This window comes from Vicugna pacos, unplaced genomic scaffold, assembly GCF_048564905.1.
Source record: "Vicugna pacos unplaced genomic scaffold, VicPac4 scaffold_19, whole genome shotgun sequence".
NCBI classification, from domain to species: domain Eukaryota; kingdom Metazoa; phylum Chordata; class Mammalia; order Artiodactyla; family Camelidae; genus Vicugna; species Vicugna pacos.
This window is the reverse complement of record NW_027328740.1, coordinates 66,856,103-66,878,675: the sequence shown is the minus strand read 5'-3', so window position 1 is coordinate 66,878,675 and position 22,573 is coordinate 66,856,103. Positions and strand designations below refer to the sequence as shown.

The 22,573-nt window shown below is 43.0% G+C and overlaps 2 long non-coding RNA genes across 3 annotated transcripts; both read left to right on the top strand.

The window, feature by feature from the left end:
- The first annotated feature begins 1,287 nt into the window (after positions 1-1,287).
- On the top strand, positions 1,288-13,925 carry LOC140693169 (uncharacterized). Of its 2 annotated transcripts, XR_012068881.1 has the most exons (4): positions 1,288-1,506; positions 10,739-10,866; positions 12,895-12,961; positions 13,833-13,925. It is a non-coding gene; the product is annotated as an uncharacterized lncRNA (long non-coding RNA). The 2 variants fall into 2 exon arrangements; XR_012068880.1 differs by lacking the exon at positions 13,833-13,925 and having other exon boundaries at positions 12,895-13,029.
- Positions 13,926-14,023: 98 nt separating this feature from the next.
- On the top strand, positions 14,024-21,875 carry LOC140693175 (uncharacterized). Its single transcript, XR_012068888.1, has 3 exons — positions 14,024-14,119; positions 16,601-16,715; positions 21,653-21,875. It is a non-coding gene; the product is annotated as an uncharacterized lncRNA (long non-coding RNA).
- The last annotated feature ends 698 nt before the right edge of the window (positions 21,876-22,573 follow it).

Genomic DNA, 22,573 nt, shown 5'->3' with positions numbered 1-22,573 from the left:
GATTCACCATGACTTTGGACCTGATCTCCCGCAGAAAAACTGACAATTATTGGATTAAAATTACCTGTCAAAATCCCTTCAATTGCCTGTAAACTATACCACAGCAGGGGATGTCTCATTGGCCAGTCAACTGCTAGTCTCCCCTGGTGCAAGGAACCAGTGTCGCGGCGGGCTCCATGGTGGCCAGGCCAGTGCACCTTCCTACTTTGCTCTCCAGCCTTGGCTTCCTAACTTTGATGCTTTAAAAGCTCCAGTCCCTCTTCCGTCTGGCCTGGTGTGAATGAACAAGATCCCTGCACCCACCTGGGCTGAGGCCAGGACACGCACACAGCCCCATGCACACAGCCCACCATCTGCTGTCTACCCCTGGGCTCAAGTGCACCCTCTGAACTCCCCCACCTCAAAGGTCCGCGTCCCTAGTGCCTCCGCCCTAGGGGTCCAGACCACCATAAGAACCGTCAACCACCCAAGGCCCACAGGCCAGTGGCAGGCAGCCTGTGATCACCCTGACCCATCGGGTCAGTTGAGGAACAGGGTGCGGGGATCAGGGTGCCAAGGCGGGAATTGGAACCGCCTTCAGCCCAGCCTGCCTCGCCCTGTAGCCTCAGACATTAACTATGAAGGTGCACACTAGGCTGGGTCCCCCACTGGTGGCAGTAGTCATCATTACTGGAGCACGGATTCCCTCATCCTAACCACAGGGTGAGGGGTGAGGGAGTGAGTTCAGGGTAGGGGTGCACTCAGAGTGAAGGGGATCCCATGGTGAGGGGGTACAGGTTGTGGGGTATGGGGCCCACTTACAATGGAACTGACCTGGCTGAGAGGTGAGGGAGACAATTTCAGGATGTTGGGGGTCCTGTGCTGAGTCATGAGGGGTAAGCTTGTGGGTGTAGGGGCCATAGGTTAGGACCTAGCAAGTTGGAGTGTCTGGGCAGGGACCTCGGTGTGAGGAGAAGCCCTGTCTTCAAGGTCTGGTGGGAAACTGGGCCTGGCCAGGGGTGGGAGCATAGCAACAGGGTGGGGAAGGTGAGCAGGGGAAGTGGGGCTGGCGGGGTGCGGCCTGGCCCAGGGCAGTCATGGTTCTAGTTCAGTGCCAGGACCCAGTCAGTGGCGGGGTGAAGGCTCAGGGGGAGGAGACCAGGCTGGACGAGCAGGAGGGGCCCCACCTGGCTACTCCCGGCCCCAGTGGCCAGGTCCGGTAAAGCAGGAGACCCACCCGAGCAGTTTGCACTGTGGGCGGGAGGAGGAGGGGCGCGCACGCGCAGACGGACAGACGCGCGGACGCCAGAACCCGCCCAGAAAGCGTGGAAGCTGGCGGCAGCCGGTTGCTCCCGGACCAGCTCCTGGAAGAGGAACACGGCCTGGGGTCTGGGCCGCCGCTTGCCCGCGGCTCGGCTGCCGCTGCCGGGCAGTTCAGGGGACGATGGTGGGGGCGCGCTGCTTGGGGAGCCGGCGGATGACGCCTGGGCTGTGCGGCTGGGGAGGCGCCCAGGGAGGGGTGCGGAGGTGAGGTCCCGGCCGCGCGTCCGGTTAGGAAAATGAGGCGGGTGGCAGCCGACGCTGTAGTTCATGGTAATCCCGCTATTAGTAGTTCCTGAACCCCCCGTTTTTGCCGCCGCTTATACCCGGGTTTAGGAGAGCAAGTACAGCCCCGGGAGGTGGGAGGGCGCCGGACGGCTCCGGAGCATCTCCGACTTGCCCTAAGACCATGGTCTGCTCCTGGGAGGCGGGTGCGGTGCTGTGAGTGGGCCTCGAATGAAATGGGTGCTGCCCCATTAGAGCCCCTGGATTTGCTCCCATCTTCCCCGTGGCCTGACCTTGGGGGTGGCCTCTAAATCCCCAGGTTCGTGGGACTCAGTTTACAGGACAGTCGTCTCCTGGGAGGTGGGCGCAGTGCGATCAGTGTGCTGAGATGGCTGCAGCAGCAGCGGGAAATGGTCGCAACCCCTGCGCTCTCACAGGGCAGCCACAATCCCGCCATCGCAGCCGCCGCGGTTCCCTGACAGCACAGCACCCGCCTTCCAGGAGCAGGCAGAACTGTAACATGAGTTCCACGAATCTTGGGCAGAGACGCCAAGCTCAGGCCATGCGCTGGGGAGTTTGAAGCAAATCCACAGGCACAAATGGGCAGACTCCATAACCAGCCACTGCCTTGAACCACACAGCGCCCTCCTCCTGGGAGCAGGCTGACCTGAGGACCGTGCCTGGAGCAGCAAAGGCCGAGCTCTGGACAGGCCGTGGGGGAGATGAGGGCAAATCGACCAGCTTGCGAGGTCGCTGCCCATCTTCCTGCCGCTGCCCCAGGTTCGTGGATCACTTGTTTTCAAGTCAGTGGGTTCCTGAGAGGCAGGCGCAGTGCAGTCAGGAGGCGGGGGCTGCGGGGAGGGGTGCTGCCCCAGGGTGAGCAGGTGGACTTGCTCCCATCTCCCCCAGGGCCAGACCTGAGTTCGGCATCTGCTGCCCCAGGTTTGCAAGACGCATGTCACGTCAGCCTGTCCCTTGGAGGAGGGCTCAGTGTACTCGGGGCAGCCTCAGTGGGTGACAAGGATTTTAGAAGTGGGCTCTAGCCCAGCATAACTAACTCTCCTTTCTTCTCTTGCTTCCTCAGTTGGTGGCTGTATCGGCTTTTTCATTATAGGTTATTGCTGGATAATGAACAAAGGTTTCTGTGCTATAGAGAAGAAACTTTATTTAAAATCTATTTTTATATATAGTGGCTAACATTTGTAAATCTCGAACTCCCAAATTTATCCCTTCCCATCCCCTTTCCCTGGTAACCTTAAGGTTATTTACTAAGTCTACAAGTCTGTTTCTGTTTTGTAGATGAGTTCACAGTGTCTTTTTCTCTCTTTTTTTAGATTGCACATATGAGTGGTATCATTTGGTATTTTTCTGTTTCTGGCTGCTTTCACTTAGAATGACGAACTCTAGCTCCAACCATGTTGCTGCAAATGGTTTTATTTTGTCCTATTCATGGTAGAGTAGTATTTCAGTGTATAAATATGCCACAACTTCTTTATCCAGTCATCTGTTGCTACATTTAGCTTGCCTCCATGTCTCGGCTATTGTACACCGTGGTGCTATGAATACTTGGGTATAGGTATCTTTTCACCTTGGAGTTCCTTCCAGTTATATACCCAGAAGTGGGATTGCTGGGTCATAAGGTAAGTCTACTTTTTGTTTTTTGAGGGATTTCCATGCTTTCCATAATGACTACACCAAACAGGATTCCCACCAGCAGTGTAAGAGGGTACCCTACACTCTTCAGCCTCTCTAGCATTTATCATTCATGAAATTCTGAGTGATGGCCGTTCTGACTGGTGTGAGCTGAAACCTCATTGTAGTTTTGATTTGCATTTCTCGGTTTATTAGTGATACTGAGCATTTTTTCATGTGTCTATTGGCCATTTGTGTCTTCATTGGAGAAATGCATGTTTAAGCCTTCTGCCTATTTTTGGGTTGAGTTGTTTGCTTTTTTGTTATTAAGTTGTATGAGCTGTTTATATATTCTGAAAATTAAGCCTTTGTTATTTGTATCATTTGCAAATATTTTCTCCCATTCGTAGGTTAATGTTTTGTTTTACTTATGGTTGCCTTTGCTGTGAAGAAAATTATGAGTTTAATTACATCCCATTTGTTTATTTTTTTCTCTTATTTCCATTGCCTGGGAAGATTGCCCTAGGAGAACGTTGCTAAGATTTATGTCAGATAATGTTTTGCCTATGTTTTCTTTTAGGAGATTTATCATGTCTTGTCCATCTGCATCTTAAGCCTGTACTCTAGATCTGTGCTTCAGTTTTGAATTTTCAGCTTCTTTGAGAACACCTACTCTTAGCTCATATGTCAGATTCAACATGTCTAAAGCTGATTTCATAATCTTTTTTCTTGCAGCGTCTCCACTTATTCAGTGGGATAATCATTCTTCCGGTCTTGAATACCCAAAGGCTTCGAATGGTCTTTGATTCATCTCTCTCTCACCACCCTCCACATTTTGTCAGCTTCTGGAACTGTATGTTTTTGGTTTCAAGTGTCTATTCTGATTGCTGATACTCTGATGAAGAGCTTTCATACCTGATATATGAATTTTTCCTTCTGTTGCATTCTTGGGTATTCTCTACCCCCTTTCTGTCAACCTAGAGTTTTGACCCTCCAACATCTAGAGTCAAGTCAAACCTTACCACAACCAGATCTCAGCCACGTAGTCTCGACCCTCTATCACTGTGTTCCAATCATTATGTGACTTAGCCTCCTAGGGTAACCTGTGCCTTATTAAAAACCAGGAGTCACCAGCCTTTTCCTAACCAGTCCTCAGTTAAAACAGCTTAGAATTGCCCTGAGAACTACTAGGAGCCCCATCACCTTCATAGAGTCTTCCCTATTTACTCCAAATACTTCTAGCTCCTCTTTGTATTCCTGCAATGTTTATGATTGGTAGCCTGTTATCTTGGCTTTAAGTACTGAGTTGGTACCATTCCCGGTGGTTTCCAATGTGTCTCCTTACGTAGCTCGTAACTGGAGAAGACTCCCTTGTTCAGCCTTCTTTATACCCCTCACCCTGCTTAGCATGGGGCAATAGCAGGCATCCAGGCAGTGCTAACCTACTTTATTTTTTCGCAGAGGTGGTGGTGTGGCGTAAAGCTAATAACTATTTCTTCAGTGTTGCAATTAAAAAAGAAAGCCAAGAAAATCCATACAATTTATCTCCATGTTCACTTTAGCGCTTTGCCTCAACAGTTTTCTTAACTCTGTGTTTACATTCACATAGTGTTCAGTGACTGTACAGTTCCCTGAGGCAAGCAGGTGAGATGTCATTATGTTTGACTTTCATGTTACATTTCATATTGGATATATTTGTGGAATGACAAAACCTTCTTTTATAAGTAAACAGCCAGAAGCCTAGAGAGACTAAGAGCCTAACCCAGGGTCACCTGGTTAGTGTTTGGCACAGGCCAAGACCACGGTTCACATCTTCCACCTGACCCTCTTCCAGTGCCTTTTCATTCCAGTGCTGGGAAATGTAGCCCCATCGGCCAAACGGCCAAGTCACATTGCTGCCCCTTTACTTGCCAGTGTTGGCAGTGCTACAAAAAGTGGCAAAGCAAAGGTCAGAAATAGAAGTGATAAAAGACATAGAAGTGCGGAAAATGGATCCTCAGCCTCCTCCTCCCTACTTGAGCGCCTCACAATTGTCCCACTCTGACCGTGCTGTTCATTGTTTATAACATAGTCTTTAAAATCAGACTGATCTTTTATAGGACATGCTTTTATCCTGCTCCCTTTCCTGCTAGTAGTCACCGTCATGGGCAGAAAGTGCCTGACTGTGCTCTGTTTGTCACGTAGGTGGGAGGGAAAGTGGGAGAGGGAGCGGGTTGAACAGAAGCCGAGCTTTTTACAGGTCTGTTGTTCTAGGACCAGAGCAGTTCCACTCTTGCTTTCATCACCTCTCCACCTCCGAGTCCCAGCCACACACTCCTGCCTGCTTCCCCACATGCCACGTCGTGAGGGTGGACACGGTGGTGGGAAATGCCCCCTCCTCCCTCCGCTCTGGCAGATGCAGGAGTCTGCTTTAACTTTTGAGCTGTTTTGGTAATTGTGCTTTTCCAGCTTTTCTAGACATCTCCTTTCCAGCTCTGAAAAATTGGAGATGTAACATAACCATACATGGACTCTACTAATGTATTCAGTGGCATTAATGTGATGTTGTCTGTAAGGTGTTCTGTGACTGGATAGGAGGTTTTTTATCTCACAGGATGTTTCACATCCAATTCTAAAGGCCAAGTGTAATTCAAGTTTTACATGTCTGTAAGGCAGACATGAACATTATTTGGTAATATGACCATATGTTCATAGATTACGGTTAGTCTGACGTCTCTGTATCTAATAAAAGTTTAAATTGCAAACGCTTGAAGAAAATTTGCAGAACATGTCTTTTTGCCTATAACTACTTGCAAAAACTGAAATAACAAGTCCAATCCCAAGCCACAGTGTTTCCCAGTAGAGAAAACCCTCTACTTTTACAACCTCTAAGTAATGCAGTGGTTCTTTGGGTGAGATGAGGGATGCCACAGTATTTTGTTGGGACACTAGAGTGGCATGACAAGTATTCTGGGACTGGTTACAGTTGAATCTCTACTTCCTATATCCTGGATTGATTACAGAGGCAATGTTAGTGCGGTAACCAGCTTCTGAATGCAAGTGCAGCTAGGAAGACAACAGAGAAAATAGAAGGGATATAAAGTAATGGAGGGACTTCAGAGCAGTACAAATGGTGACTTTGAGACCACAAGCTACTGACATGATCTTGGCAGGAATTTGTGAGAAGTGGTGAGTGTCATTGCAAGCAGGAGAGTCCTGCAGCTTTTGGGATGAACAGGCAAAAGGGAGAGCAGATACGGTGACCACCCGGGGGCTATTTGTGTCCTGAATGTGAAAATGTCTGGTCCCCTGTTCAGTTTTGCAGCCACAACTTCACATGTCTCAGGGCATTATTTCCTCCAGAAAACCATAAAAACAAATACAATCTCTGTTTCCCAAAGTGTTTGTTCTCGATCTGAGATGATTGTCCTGTGGTGGGAGGTAAGTGGGCGATGGAGCCTATTACATCACCCCCTTTCACTAGAAGTCTACCTCGCTGCTTTTCACCCTACTCCTAGAGGTGCTGTCATTCTGTTACACCTAGAGCTGTACGACGGGCTTGCCTGAATCTTCACATGAAGAGGGACAGTTTTGTGCAATTTTAAAAAATTGCTTGGGTCATGGAGTCCTATGTTCCCTCCATTGGAAATCACTGTTCCAGAGCAAATAGTATGCACCCATAGAAACTGTATTGTTTGCAAGATGTCTTCAGAAGTTTTACAGTAGCTTTAAATATTTGCTTGGTGATGGCATCTTGATTGATTGAAGGAGGCAACCCTCACTAGGGGCTTTGTGTGCTTCCTGGCTGGGAGTTCCTTTCCTGGCAGCAGAGTGTTCGTAGGCAGAGTTAGAAAGTTACCTGGTCTGAGAAGCCGAATTTGCCTGCAGCTGGGAATTGGCAGAAGAGTCAGTTATGGAAGGAAGGCTTTAGGATTATCCGGTAACAGAGTTCTGGGATCCAAACCCGGAGAAACCTCAGGTTTTGTAGAGTATGTTCTGTAGAAATAGGCTATTGGATAATTTTAACACTTGATATGGGATGTAGAGTTGGGGAAACACTTAAAAGTGAAAGAGCCTTAAAAGAGAACCTCCAAATATTTGAAGAAGACAGTTCTCAGAATGAGAGCTTTTCTGGAAAAGACTAGTTCTTCACTTCACAGGGGAAGCAGGGAGCAGGTGTAACTGCACTTATGGTAACTTCAAAGGTAAACCTTACCCTCCCACTTAGCTGTTTCCTGGTGGACGTTCACCTTCCACATCTGAAGTTTTAGACCTGATGTGTCATTTTCTGGTACTCCATTCTGCTTCTGAGTGAGAGACTGACACAAAGTCACATAGCAATTGAAAAATTGCACAAAGGACTTTATTGTTAAAAATGTAGACCTGTGGCAGGGTGCTGCATTTGCAAGTGACTTTCGGTACAGAGAACACTTAAAAGAATGCAGTGTTATTTCTTTTTTTATTCCTTTAAGCCTTTGAATAGAAGGTTTTCTTTTCAGAGTTTCTGGAGTACATCAGAAAAAGCAGGAACTAAAAATAGCTTTAAGAAAGCACCAGTATAGACGTTGCTTATACTGTAGTATCTGTCTTAAAGTTAATTCTTTAAAGCAGGAAGCTGTAACTCTCAATTTCTTAAGCAAATATAAACATTCCTGACCGTTAATGACATTCTTTGTGGGGTGAAGCTGCTTTTGCTTCCATTCTGAGCATTGAAAGGCCTTCTATGGTACTTCTCTCAGTCCTCAATATTTTATTTTTCCTCTGTTGTGAACTTGTTATTAAACTTGATGGAGATATAAATATCATTAACTTGCTACATATGTAGATATTCAGTGTTACATAGTCAGAAAGTTTGTGTACATCACACGTATGTACATAATTCCCCCTTTTCCAACTGTGTTCCTGATGAAAGGATGGTGGGAAGTGGCATTATGGGGAAATGTCTTACAGTACACCATGTTTCCCTTGTTCCCTCTACCAGATCTGGATGTTCTTTCATCTTTTGGCTTCTAAATTTACTAGCTCTTTTTATTAAGCCAGGTGTAACTCATCCCCTTGCTCACACACTCATGCGTACACACACACACACACACACATACACACATTCTGCCGTAGGGAGTAGTGTGCACCATCCCATTTTCCCACTCCAGCTCTGATCCCGCCCACTGGAGGCAGTGTCTTGCACGAATTCATTTCTAAGTTCCTTTTTAAAACTCGAGTGGTCAGGAAATAGGACTGATATCCACACCTAGTAGGCAGGCCCTCAAGGACAACTTCTATGGTTAACGCCAGGTTATCTTAATGTTTGAGTACCTGGGTTTCATGTCTTCGTGTACCACCTGTGTGACCCATAATTCCCACATTTCTGTCTCCAGCTAGACTTTTTCTCTCCAACTCTGGGCTCTTACAATCTTCTGCTGATTTGACATCTTCACTTGGATCTCTGATATCTTAAAACCTACATGTGTAAAAACAGAGCTCTTGGTCCTTCTACACCACAAACTGGTTCTTTCTGCTGCCTCCTCCATTCAGTTAGTGGAAACTTAATCCTTCCAGCTGCTTGGGTCAAAAAACTTGGAGTTATTCTGACTTTCACTGACATACCACAAGAATTCTGTGAATAGATCTGGTTTAACACTGCCTTTAGAACATATCCAGAGCCCAGCCACTTCTCACCATGGCTCCTGCCTCCTTTGCTGCTTCTTTGCACTGAGCCACTGTCCTCTCCTCCTGCACAGCCCTTCTCAGAGGCTTCCCTCCTTTCATCTCTGACCCGTTTCGACTATTCTCACCCGACAATCAAATGAGCCTTGAAAACCTGTTAGATTGTGTCATCTTTCTGCAGTGCCTCCCCTTTTCACTCCGGGTAAAAGCCACAGTCCTTACAAAGTCCTCCAAGGCTGTACAGGATCTGCACTGACCCTTCTCCGCAGCTCCAGCCGTGCCCCATTCTGGAACATGCGAGGTGCACGCTGGCCTTGGTGATGGTTATTCCGTCCACATGGGACTTCTCACCTCCTAGTCCTAGTTCTAACCTCAGTCCTCAGTGTGGCCTGCTCTGGAATTTAATACAACAACATCCTCATCCAATACCCTCAACTCTCTTTACCTTGCCCTTTTATCTTTTTTCCATGGTTCCTCTTTCCTAGCATTCCACCTCCTCTGCTGCTCTGTTGTGTGAATTGTCATCAACACCCCGCACCCCAGCTAGACTCCAACCAAGCTCCGTGAGCACGGGACTTTTGTTTTGTTTATTGATCTATTCCAAGTGCCTAGACTAGTCCTGGGTACATAGTAGGAAGTCAAAATTTATTTGCTGAATAGATTAAAAGACTATTTTAAAAATGATTCATCCTTTAAGGAATGGGTGAGGAAAGGAAGCTGCATGAAGGAAAATGGTTCAGTAAATAATGATATTTGCCTGTTGTTCTTTGTGTGATATATATATGTGTTTTAGTCTTAATTTGGTATCCCAGATTCTTAATTTAATAGCTGTATTAAGGTGTAAATTACAGTGCATAAAATTCACACATTGTAATTGTACAAGTCAGCCATTTTAGCTATTTTTACAGTTGTGCAACTGTGTCCTCAAAAAGTCCCCTTGTTTCCGTCCATATGTAGTTCGGCTTCCCCCCGGTGGCAACCTGATTTTATTTGATTTTGTTTTTTGGCAATCACATCTCAAAAGAATAATTTACACAGCAGTACTAATATAGCTTTGCACTTTTAGAAATGACACACTTAAATATGAAATCAGCAGTCATTGCTGAATGTAGTTAGCAGTATCAGACATCTGTGAGAAGAATGGACTTGAGTGTCAGACTGGCTGCAGTCTTACCCAGCTCCACCATTTACCAAGTTTCCAAAATTATTTTCTGCCTCAAGCTCTTTATCTGTTATATGGGGGTAATAAAAGCAGCTTACAGAGTTGTTGTGAGGATTAAGCAAACAGGGAAACAAAATTTAGTACAGTGGCCAGCTTATGTTATTACCCAAAAAATAGCCTTGCAGGTAGACAGCAAAATTCAAATCAGTTTCTAAAGTATGTGTAAAATATGATCCCGTTCCTGCCTGGTTTGTAAACACGTATGCCTACTGCAGAATGTAAAAGCAGACTAATTTCCAAAAGAAAAGATCATTTCTCAGAATTTTTTCAAAGGTAGTTGCAAAATCGTTTTTACTAAATTTTCTTTACCCATCTCTGACAGAGCTTTGACACCAGGGAGGTAATTATCTACTGTTTTGTTAAAATCATGCTGACCCTCTGAAAGTGTTCTGAATTATATTTTAGCCTTTATGTTGGGAAATACTGTGAGAATTCTTCTAAATTATTGGGGGGAGGGGCATTCATTGTAGCTCTTGTAGCCTGATAAGCCTGCACTAAATTAGCTTTTTTAAACTTTTAATTAAAGTAATAAATTAATTTTTTACACGGGGTGGTAATTAGGTTTTTATTTATTTATTTTATTTTTAGAAGTACTGGGGATGGAACCCAGGCCCTTGTGCATTCTAAGAATATGATCTTTCACTTGAGCTATACCTTCCCCCCTAAATTATCTTTAATAAGGTATTTTTCTCTGTTTTGTTGTTTTCTTTTATGTAGAGATGCACAAAGCAGGGTGATCAGAAGCCTCTCAATTCCAAAAACGATAATAGTGAAAAACATTGTGCAGTGACAGTGAATCATTGACATATGAAGAAAGACTGTAAAGTCCTGAATGAATTAAGAAGGTATTGTTACATTAACATACAAGTAACCATGGCTCTGTTACCTTTATTCTTCACTTTATAATGAAGATACTCATCACCCGTCAAGTTTGCTTTGTTTGATATAGGGAATATCTAAATCCTTTTCTACAAGTTTTTTAAATAACTAAGAGCAGGTAATTTATCAGAAGTGTGAATGGTGTAATCTACTCTTTCCAGTATGGTAGCCACCAGCCACATGTGTCTATTGTGAATTGAGATGTTCTATATGTGGGAAATACATAATAGATTTTCAAGACTTCGTACAACAAAAATAATGCAAAATATTTATTAGTAAGTTTCAAAAGTGTTAATCACACTTTTGAAATGATAGTATATTGGATATTTTGGGATAAATATAATTATTACTAGAATTAATTTCACTTGTTCCTTTTATTGTCTAAATGGGATTATTGGAAAATTGTGACTTGCACTATGTTTCTATTGACAGTCCTGGCTTCTAACTTATTGCAAATAATATGAAAAGAAAACTTTGATTAAGAATTTTGTAATTGAGTAGTTGATTTACATCATATTAGTTTCAGGTGTGCAACACAGAGGCTCAACATTTTTATAGATTATATTCCATTTAAAGTCACCATAAAATAATGGCTATATTTCCCTGTGCTGTATGATGCAGCCCTGTTACCTATCTATTTTATATATAGTACTTTTTACCTCTCAATCCCCTACGCCCTTCCTGCCTCCCCTCTCTTCCTTCTACCAATTGGTAACCACCAGTCTATTCTGTGTACCTGTGAGTCTATTTCTGTTTTATTATACTCATTAATTGGTTTTATTTTTTAGATATACATATAAGTTAATACATAGAATATTTGTTTTTCTTTCTCTGACTTATTTCACTCAGCATAATACCCTGCAGGTCCATCCATGTTATTGCAAATGGCATTATTTTATGTTTTATGGCTGAGCAGTATTCCATTGTGTGTGTGTGTTCATGTGTATATATGTGTGTGTGTGTATATGTGTGTGTGTGTGTATATATATATATAATATACCACACCTTCTTTATCCAGTCATCTGTCAACATTTGTGTTGTTTCAGTGTTTTGGCTATTGTAAATAGTGCTGCTGTGAACATTGGGGTGCATGTGTCTTTTTGAATTACAATTTTCTCTAGACATATACCCATGAATGGGATTGCTGGATCACACGGAAGTCTATTTTTAGTTTTCTAAGGAACCTCTATAATGTCCTCCATAGTGGCTGCACCAATTTACATTCCCACCAACCGAGTAGGAGGGTTCCTTTTTCTCTTAAAAGTTCAAAAATTCTCTACATTTATATACTTTCCTTACAGTTTAGGACACAATTTGGCAAAAGCCAGATAGAATTTAATAGCAGCAAATACAGAATTTTTTTTTAATGTCCATGCATTATGGATAGATATGTTATTGATGAGTTGGTTCCCTATATTTGTAGATGCAGAAGTTTTTAGAGCTTCACAGACATTTCAGTCTTGCAGAGAGAAAAATGTCTTTGCATTTTGCTGAACTTGTCCGGGTGGCTTTATCGAATTTTGTCCAGGCCTGCAGAGGTGAATACACATCCAAACCTGAAACATTTGAATGTCTGCAAGATTTTAAGGATCTAGAATATCAGATCTGGGCTATAACTCTGGTGAATGACATCAGTGAGTGGACTCAAGAAAACTCCATTTGAGTGCAAAGCCTTTCATAAGCTAAAAAAGGCTTTGAAATTGTGGCAAAGCCAGAGACTTTTGTGTGTCATATATGGCCACAAACCCCTGGGGACAACCACAGGCCTTCTGGAGTGCCAAGGGAATTCCATGTGAGGAGTCAAGTACTCACAGGGATCCAACAAGTCCCTGCCAGCCAGAGCACTTTCATTGCTACTGTGCTGTTTTGAGCAAATGCCTTTTCATCAGGTTCAAATTGGTTTGTTGTTATTTTTTTACATAAAAAAAAGTCAAACAACTACTTGTTCCCTTGGTGAAAGTAAAAGCTTAACATTTTCTCATTTCTTTTGACAGAGAAAGCATGAGCCTATGAATCTAACCTCATCTGTGATGGTCTGCAGATGGGAGCAACCTGATCAGTGTCAGTCCCTTTGCAGCCATTGGCTGGGAGCCTGCATGTTACCTGGAATAATAATTGAAACATGTCACCCTAGCAGTACCTTCCCTGTGGGCTGGGAGGCGAGTCAGTCAGAATCTGCATTATGGAATGTATGTTTCAGATCCAAAACTAGGAGATCATTTTAATAGCCAGAGAATGTAGTCATAAATATAACTATTAATGTATTAAGGCAAGAACCTTTTTAAAGATATTTTTATTATAAAAATTTACCTCCCAAATTTGAAAATGAAAGAAAAGTGGAATTAAAAATCATCTGTACCTTAATTATACATAAAGAAACTTAAAATCCTTCTAAACTTTTTTGTTCAAATGTAGATATTTTTCCCTTCCAAAAGGAAAATTATTATTTCACATGTTTTTGCTTTTTACTTTAATTATATATTCCATATCAGTAATAAAATTCTTTTAAATCCCTTTTAATTGCTGTTTAACACTATATTGAACAGATATATAAATAGTCCTAGGTTTCAGAAATTTAAAAAATTGTCATTACAATACCACTGCAAAGAATATTATGGTGTTTCAATATTTAGTTACTAATTTGGACTAAAAATTAACAAGTTTGCTTTTCTTCATGTAAACCAGTGGTTTTTTTTATGAATAAACTCTAAGGATTTTAAATAACTTTTCAGTAACTTCAACAAAGAAATTATCTTTAAGGCAAAAATGTATGATGGTTTGCAAATCTATTTTTATTATATCTTCACTTTTACCAGTGTCATATGTGTGTGTGCTTGCACAAGGGCTTTAACTACCAGCAATGTAAGAAAAGTCTGTGTACTAAAAATGAGAAAATAATTTCCTTGTTTGTGTTTTCATTCTCCCAATATAGGTTTTGGATTACAAGCTTGTATTTGAAAAGTACACACCCTGTGGGAGGTGCTCTGTACATACGCTGAGATACTGCACATCAAATTGCCCCTGAAGCCCAATGATCTGAAAACCCGGTCCTCACCCTTTGATAATTTCAGCAGTTTTATGAAAGTCCTCCTAGTAGATGAAAGTATCATCAAGACAGAGCAAGAATTTTTCATTGCCCTATTTGAGAAGAGCTGCGTGAATGACTATTATATTCAGGATAGAGATACATTCTTCAATCCAGCCACCAGAAGCCGCATTGTAAGTCTAAACCGAGTTTAGCTGCTGTCTTGGGGGTGATTTAGAACCTGCTGTTGAATTATCAGTGATTTGGTTGGGTTGGTTTGATTTGGCTTTTAAAAGCTGCCCATAAAAAGGAAAAAACAGAAAGAAAAGAAATATACCTACAGATTCCTGTTAGGATAGTAAACAGTGGCTGGTTTGTTATCCCGTATAAACCACACACTCTCTTAGAATATTTTTAGGTTTACTTCATCCTTTCTCAGATCAAGTATCAAGTAAGGGACAGTGTTAAAAAAAAATTCGGGATTAACAGGCTTGTGAGCTCCGGGATCTGCAAGGCAGCTTTCCTACCCCATGGTGTAAGTCAAATGGCAGAAATGAAATAAAGCACCTCATGTCTCCTCAGGTGTTAACAGGAAAAGACTAATCTTCTTGACATTGTTTCTTCCTGGGTAAGATGAAGATAATATGTCAGGAGGCGACAAGCTCATTTAAGGCAGGAACCATGTTTTCTTGTTCACTGCTGAATCCCAGGCACCGGGAAGGCTGAGTTTAACGAGTGAATGAATGAACTGTAGTTCCCCCAGAGTTACCATGTGGGACAGTGAGGATTAGCAGCTAAGAGCATAGACTCTAGAGGGGAGGGTACAGCTCAAATGATGGGGCGCATGCTTAGCAAGTATAAGGTCCTGGGTTCAGCCCCCATCACGTCCTCTAAAACAGACAAATAACCCTAATTACCTCCCCACCCCCCACCAGAATTACCTTATTATCTCCGCACCACCAAAAAAAAAAAAAAGAAAGAGAAGAGGCCAAGAGCGTAGACTCAGGCTGGAACACCTGTGCTGGTCTCTCACTGTCGACCTTGTAAAAGTCATTTAGCCTCTGTGTTTATCAAGTTCCTCATCAATAAAATGGGGATAATAATAATACCCACCTGGTAGAGTTGCTATGGGGATTAAAAATTCTGTGTCAATGTTAGAACTGCCCTGGCTAATATTAAGCACTATGCATCTGTCAGCTCTTTTCATAATTGCTGACAGATGTTATTATCAACCAAAGGAGTATTAGTTCTTTGTAAGGGAAATACATGTTAGACTATTTCATTTATCGTTTTCTGTAATTCGGGATTTTTCCCTCTGAAATATCATTTTCTGTCTGTGCACTAGGAAGCCACAGGGCTTTCCAAATTTCATCTCTCTGGGTTCTTGTCATGATGGCAATACTACAGAGTGTTGACATTTTTTAGGGACTCTGTCTCAGATGACAGCAACCCCTCAAATTCAGGAGCATTTCTCTAACTGAAAACATCTTGCATGAAATGACATTTTTAAAACGTAAGAGCTTCAGACGATGAATGTTGCCTAACTGCAAGGATGTTATATCTAAGCTCTTTAAATAAATCCTGACATTGAAATAAAGGAAATACTATATTATAGTGCTCTATGACTTTGTTATCTTTGCTATCCATTTATCTGACTCTCTAAGACCAAAGAAAGCAAAGACTGAGATTGATCATTAGTACTGTGTAGTACACGTATTTGTGGATGAAGACAATACTGAAATGCACTGTTTAAGATATTAAAATGGACACTAAACAGCTGCTTGATGCACATGCATGAACAGAACAGGGAGCTGGGTGCAGGGAGCAGACACTGAGCTTCCTGGATCAGAGACCCAACATAGCAGTCCAGTCCAGCAGTCCACATGTTTTATATTTATGTCCCAGCAAAATTAGCAGTGAGAGTCTGACATGAACTTTGGGGACACTTGCAAACAGCTGTCATGATTATTAATGTGGGACACCAGGATTCTACAGTGTTTCGTTGGCATCTGCGCACAACCAGTTCTTTTCCACTAAAGCCTGTTGTAATTGCTGGTCCCACATCCAGGCTTAGAAATCATCGCATGTGGTGTTTGGGAGGGAGGTAAGTGGAGTCAGGACCCATGTTAAGGCTGGGTGGGTAATAATCTGGTTCTAGTACAGGAGAATGGAAAGTAGGTCAGGTGGGAAGGAGAATGACTGGATTTTAATTTTGTTTCTTGAGTAAGCTAAATATATAACATCATGTCAAGTTTCTTTGTTGTTTATATTCCATGTGCTGTCACCAAATAACTACTGAATTGTGTGGACAAAAAAACCTGGGTTTTACAATTGACACTGCCCCTAACCAGCCAGAGTCCAGGTTCTTCTGGTTGTCCAAGGATGGGGCTGGACCATCAGGTGTCCCTCCACTGCAGCAGTTTGGGCCCTTGGGTGGCCTAGTTTTTTTTGCTGTGGAAGACATTCCTTTCTACCCATGTTTGCAAATGACCCTCAAGGGGTTAGTATTAATCCTGGGTGAGAATTATGAAAAATTATATGGTACCTCCATACGTTCTGGCAAGTGAGGGCCCCTTATTTACAAATGACCACGAAGTGTTAGCACCACATTTTATCAACAGAACATGTGATCACGTGGTGACAGTGATGATCACCTCTTTGCTTCTTTTTCCCAGTGCAACTTCAGCCTCCGTAAGATGACCTCAGCTGTCCCAGCGAACAGGGCGTTCTGTACAGGGAATGGGCTCCTCCTCGAAGCATAGACAAGAAGCAGCCCTTAGATCTCCTCAGGTGAGCTGTTGTGGAGAGCACTCCAGTGGGGAGGGCTCAGGTTTGTCCTTATGGCATCTGAGGGTGACAGTCCTCCAAGAGTGTTACCAACCAGGAAGCTCACAGGAGCTCTGAGCTTTGTTGCCCCAGGTTTTTACTGGAGGCTTTATTACAAAGACATGATTTATTGGGTCACTACCGACATGGCTAACCCAAACCCTAACTGTAACTCAAACCTTTCCTTAGCCCTAACCGTTGAGCCCCTTCCTCTCCTGGTGGTCACGCAATTGTAACAAAGCTCAAAGCCCCACTCATCTAATCACATGGTTGGTGTCTCTGGCTGGCCAGTCCCCATCCTGAGTTATCCCGTGAACACAAGCCTAACAGGGGTCCACCATGAATAGCAAAGACACATCTATCTTGGGAAATTTCAAGGCTTTAGTGGTTCCCGTCCAAGAACTGGGAATAAAGACCTACCAAATTCTTCATTAAACAGCAGTAAATGTTAGATTTCACTTAAATTATAAAATAAGAGAGAAATTCTCACTGCTTTGCTATATCTGATTTTCGACAACGTTTCACTACACCATGTGACTCTAATGTCGCTCTCAGCATGTGTCTTCTCAGAGCAGTAGTGCCGGCTGCTCCCCGGGAGCTTATGCTGTTTGGGCAAGGCTGCTGGTGGGAGGGAGGCCAAGGACAACCGAGCAAATAAAAATAATCGGGCGAATAAGGAAACAATGTCAGATTGAAATGAAGGAAATAACACTGTGTTGAGATGGGAGGCTTGGGGGGAAGTGAGTCAAGAAAGCTATATTTGCGTAGGTTACATGTGAGCTGAGATGGTGATAAGGAGGCTGGACTTTGAGGATTTGGGAAAAGTTACCCCAGGAATAAAGGCAGCTTGTCCATTGGCCCCGAGGCACAAATGTGCTCAGCAGGTTTGAGGAGATACTGGAGCCAGCGCTGGTGAGAGGGATGAGACGCGAGGCTTAGAAGGGCATCAGGAGCACGGACAGGAGTGTAGACTCTAAGCACAGTGAGAAGCAGTCATGGTAGTTTAAGCACTAAAGTAATTTTCTCTCACCCACAATTTGCAAAGATAATGTGGAGAATGAATTGCAGGGACCCAGGAATCAGGGAGGCCGGGTTGGAGGCTCTTGGAGTGGGCCAGATGAGAGAAGGTGGGAGCCAGGGAGAAATTCGTTTGGGGAGTGGACCTGACAGGATACAGTTATGGGCTGTCTGTGGATGGTGAGGAGAAGAGGAGGGTCAAGGTAGGCCCAGGTCGTCCTGGAGCCAGGTGCCTGATCTTCCTAATCTCAGTGCCCCATGCAGGTGCCCACCTACTTGGGCAAACCTCTTAACCTTCAAAGTGAGGGTTTTAAAACACTGAAATCTTTTTGTTTGTTTCACATTTTATGGAAAGATTCAAACATGTACAGAAGTAGAGAGAACAGCACAGCCAGCCTGCCTGTATCAGTCACCCAGCTCCAGAATTATAAACTCAGAGTCACTGCCGTTGCATCTTTCATCTCCACCTCCTCCCCTCCCCCACTACGGGATCATTTCGAAGACAATCCTACATAGCTTAACCTTTCATTAGTGAAATGACAAGATCTCTTTCAAATACAATTGAAATATTCCTTTTTTATTTAGGGTTACAAAGTAATTCCCTAATTGTCAGAAAAATACACTTTTAAGTAGTTTTGGGGTTGAAATCGGGATCCAGACTTAGGTTCAGACATTGCAGCTGGTATATGTCTCAAGTGGGCTCTAATCGAAAAATTTCCTGTTTCTCATTTTCCTTGAAATTGCTGAGGGGTTTCTCTATTACCTGTTTGGCTGAATTCATTCTCCCCTGTGGTGTTAGACTTGTTTCTCCATCCTATGTATTTGCTTTAGCTAAGTGATTTGATCCTCCCCTAAAAGCTTGATCTGATTGAGGTTCAACTTTGTGCAAGAATACTTGTTATGTGAAGTTTTGTACTCCTGTCATAAGGTACATAATTTCCAGTTGACTCTCATTTTTTGATGACAGCAGCCAATAATGCTTGTCACCCGGGATCATTGTTTCATAAGGGATTTTATTTCATGTGGTCATACTCTAATTTCCTCCCTCAATTATCAGCAGGATCACAGTCATGAAGAGGCACTTTCTCCTTAACTCGGGTTATTCGGTAGAACACAGTTTTAAAAGAGGATGTTTGTACATATGTAAATATTTAAAGTTAAAACATTTTTCTTTTCTTTTTAATTTTTTTTTCTGATGGAGGTACTGAAGATTGAATCTAGGACCTTATGCATGCTGAGCACACACTCTGTCACTGAGTGTACCGCATCCCCCTTGAGATTCATATTTATATGATATTTTCCTTCTGTTATTTTTGTTTTGTTATACAGAATTTGATGGCAGGGCAATGGGTTTTACGGCTCTTTAATCATTCTTTATGGGGTTTTGGGGTTTGTGTCTGTGTTTGTAAAGAAAACAATTTTCCCACTATTCTAAGTATGTTTTGCTAAGGAAAATATGTTGATTTGTTCCCTGTCCCTGGTCCATGTGTTCCCTTTGTTTCTTCCCATTAGTGGCCCCTTGAGGTCTGTGACAAGACTAGCATGTCGTTAATCAAGATTGAAGGAGATCTGAAGAGATTTATTCAAGGAGATGAAATTTGTAGACAATGTATTGGAAAGTATTGAGAAAGTTATTCATCAGGGGAAGGTCTGGGGTTGAATTGTTAAGTGCACAGAAATCTAAGCTATGAACCACCAACACAATTATTAACTCCAGGGAAAACAACGTAGGGAAGAAAAAAGTAAGCCTAGCAGCCAACTTGCTACAGCTGTGAACAGTCTGTACAGAGAGCTAATAATGTAAAGCAAGGCTACTGATCTGATCAAAATTATAATGTAATTGTATCAAAAAGTTGGAAAAATGAAGTTTTGGGTGTGTAGATGAGATGGGGTTTGAAAGAGAGCTTAATCCTCATTTTCCAAAATACAAAGTTAAATAGGTGATACATAAAGCTGAAAAAGTCAGTAGGCTGCGTTACAAGGATACTAGTCAGAGATAGGGAGTAATTATTCCAGGAGTCAGCAGTAGGAGCTGAACGTGGTTGCTTCTGGCCAGGAAATGGGGCAGTTGTTGGGAACTGCTCCTTTTTCCAATTGGTGTTCGAGAACTGTTTGACTCTTTAAGGAATATATGGTATAACTTTGATAAAAAGAAATCAAAGATGAATTTTGAAAATTTGATATTAAGAATTGGGGTGTTTTTGACAGAGAGGGATAACAGTCAGACAAAATACATTTGAAGGGATCCTCATTATTCCTAGCGTTTCAGCAAGGACTAGGGGGCGACATCTTTTTAAGGTTCAAAAACTCTGTCTGACCTTCTTACCGACATGTAACCTTTGTAAATAATGAACTCCCCGTCACTGTTAAAATCCAGGCAGAGGCTGCCTGACCTGCTCTAACTGTAGCAGGGTGTGTTTACCATTGGGCAGTTGGAGAAGGCAACTTCTAACATTCTTTCAGTTTTGAATGTGGCATTTTCAGGACGGATATTTGATAAGAATTTATTACAAAAAGCTTAACAAGAAAGAGTCCAAGACATCTCAAACCCATTGCCAGGGTTTTCTCTGCGAGACACCATCCTGAGCCTTCCATCTGTGAGCCAGGCCACAAAGCCTAGTCACATGAGAATGAACACATTTTGTCCCTCCTATCTGATTTGGCATCGGGCCCAGCCCTTTTCCCCATGGAATGGTCCACGCCCAGGTCTCTGATGATGGAGCTGGTCCCATAGCAGCCCTGTGAGAGCTGGTCCAGCCCAAGGGGTTTCCTGCGTGAAGATTCCCAGGACTGCAGGCTGTTCTCAGAGCTGAGTCCCCCCTAGGGGTGAGCTCCAGACTGAGCCGGAAGCCTCAGAGAGAACTCAGAGCTGAAGAAATCCACAGGTTTTACCAAGCAGTGCCGAGTCAGTAATGAGCCATTTGAGGGAAGTATCAGCAACAGCATGACACACCTGAGCAGCCGTCTCATTGTTCCGCCTCATTCCTAAACCGTCTGTGTCTGCCTGTCTGTGCCTGTCTCCCTTTCAGGGCCAGCCTGGCACCGCTCCATGCCCTGCCTCATTTCTTCTGATCTTGCCTCCCTGGCCTGTTCCATCTACTCAAGATTAACTGAGAAACATTGAACAGTTTTTAAAACCTAGGAATAACAGACGTGCTAGATACAAAGAATACACGGCAGTACCTTCCTCAGTCACATCCCTTCTGCCCTCTCCCATTGCCACAATAAGTTTTATAAATATTTTTTCAGAGGGAAATTGCACTCCCAGTTGTTATTATTATCAGACATTTCCTTATTATCTGTGGTTTACGATGCATTTGCTTCAGGGAATTTCCCGAGATAAGGCAGGAGCAGATGACTGAGCCACTTGTTGATGTCCACTTGTGTCAAGCCTGTTAAGAATGATCTTTGGGGGGATTTGTTGAATGTGCCAGACTGTCCAGTGAGTGGTGATGATCCCCTGCATCTGCTCCAGGGTCGACCACGTCCCCTCCTTTGCTCTGTTCTCATTTATCTCTCTTCAGCAGGTGAACCAGTCATCTGTACTCCTATGATACGTAAAATACTTCTTATTTCACGGTAGAATTTGGGGGATGCTATGAAAACACGTTTTAAGCGTGAATGGACTCAGAGGTTTAAACTTAAAGCCCCCTTGGTTTACAATCAGAAATTATTATGATGGAGGGAGGGTATAGCTCAGTGGTAGAGTGCATGCCTAGCATGCATAAGGTCCAGGGTTCAATCCCCAATGCCTCCATTTAAAAACAAATAAATAAACCTAATTATGCCCCTCCACAAAAAAAAAGAAAAAAGAAATTAACATGAGGATGAAGTTACAGAGAGATTATGTGTGTCTTCTGAAACCACATTTTGTCTTTCTGCAGGAAATTTTACGGAGAGAAGGTCGGAATCTACTTTGCTTGGCTGGGCTATAACACTCAGATGCTCCTCCTGGCAGCAGTCGTGGGGGTGACTTACTTTCTGTATGTATATTTTAATCAAAATAACTGTACCTGGAGGTAACTTCTCTTTATTCCTTCTTACCGTGCTTACTTAACTTAGAATAACATTCTCCAGGAGCATCCATGTTGTTGCAAGTGGCCCTATATTTTCAGTGTTTATGGCCGAGTAGTATTCCATTGTATAAATATATCACTTCTTTAGCCAGTCATCTGTTGATGGACATTTAGGCTGTCTCCACGTCTTTGCTATTGTAAATAGTGCTATGAACATTGGGGTGCAGTTGTCATCCTGATGTAGGGTTCCTTCAGGATATATGCCCAGGAGCGGGATTCCTGGGTCATATGGCAAGTGTATTCCTAGTCTTTTGAGGAAACTCAATACTGTTTTCCACAGTGGCTGCACCAAACTGCATTCCCACCAGAAGTGTAGGAGTTTCCCCTTTCTCCACAGCCTCTCTAGCATTTGTCATTTGTGGATATTTGAATGATGGCCATTCTGACTGGTTTGAGGTGATACCTCATTGTAGTTTTGATTTGCATTTCTCTGATAATTAGTGATACTGAGCCTTTTTTTCTGTGCCCATTGATCATTTGTATGTCTTCCTTGGAGAATTGCTTGTTTAGGTCTTCTGCCGATTTTTGGATTGGGTTATTTGGTTGTTTCTAATTAAGTCATATGAGCTGCTTATATATTCTGGAGATCAAACCTTTGTCAGTTTCATTTGCAAAACTGTTCTCCCATTCTGTAGGTTGTCTTTTTGTTTTACTTATGGTGTCCTTTGCTGTGCAGAAGCTTGTAAGTTTCTTTAGGTCCTATTTGTTTATTCTTGCTTTTATATCTAT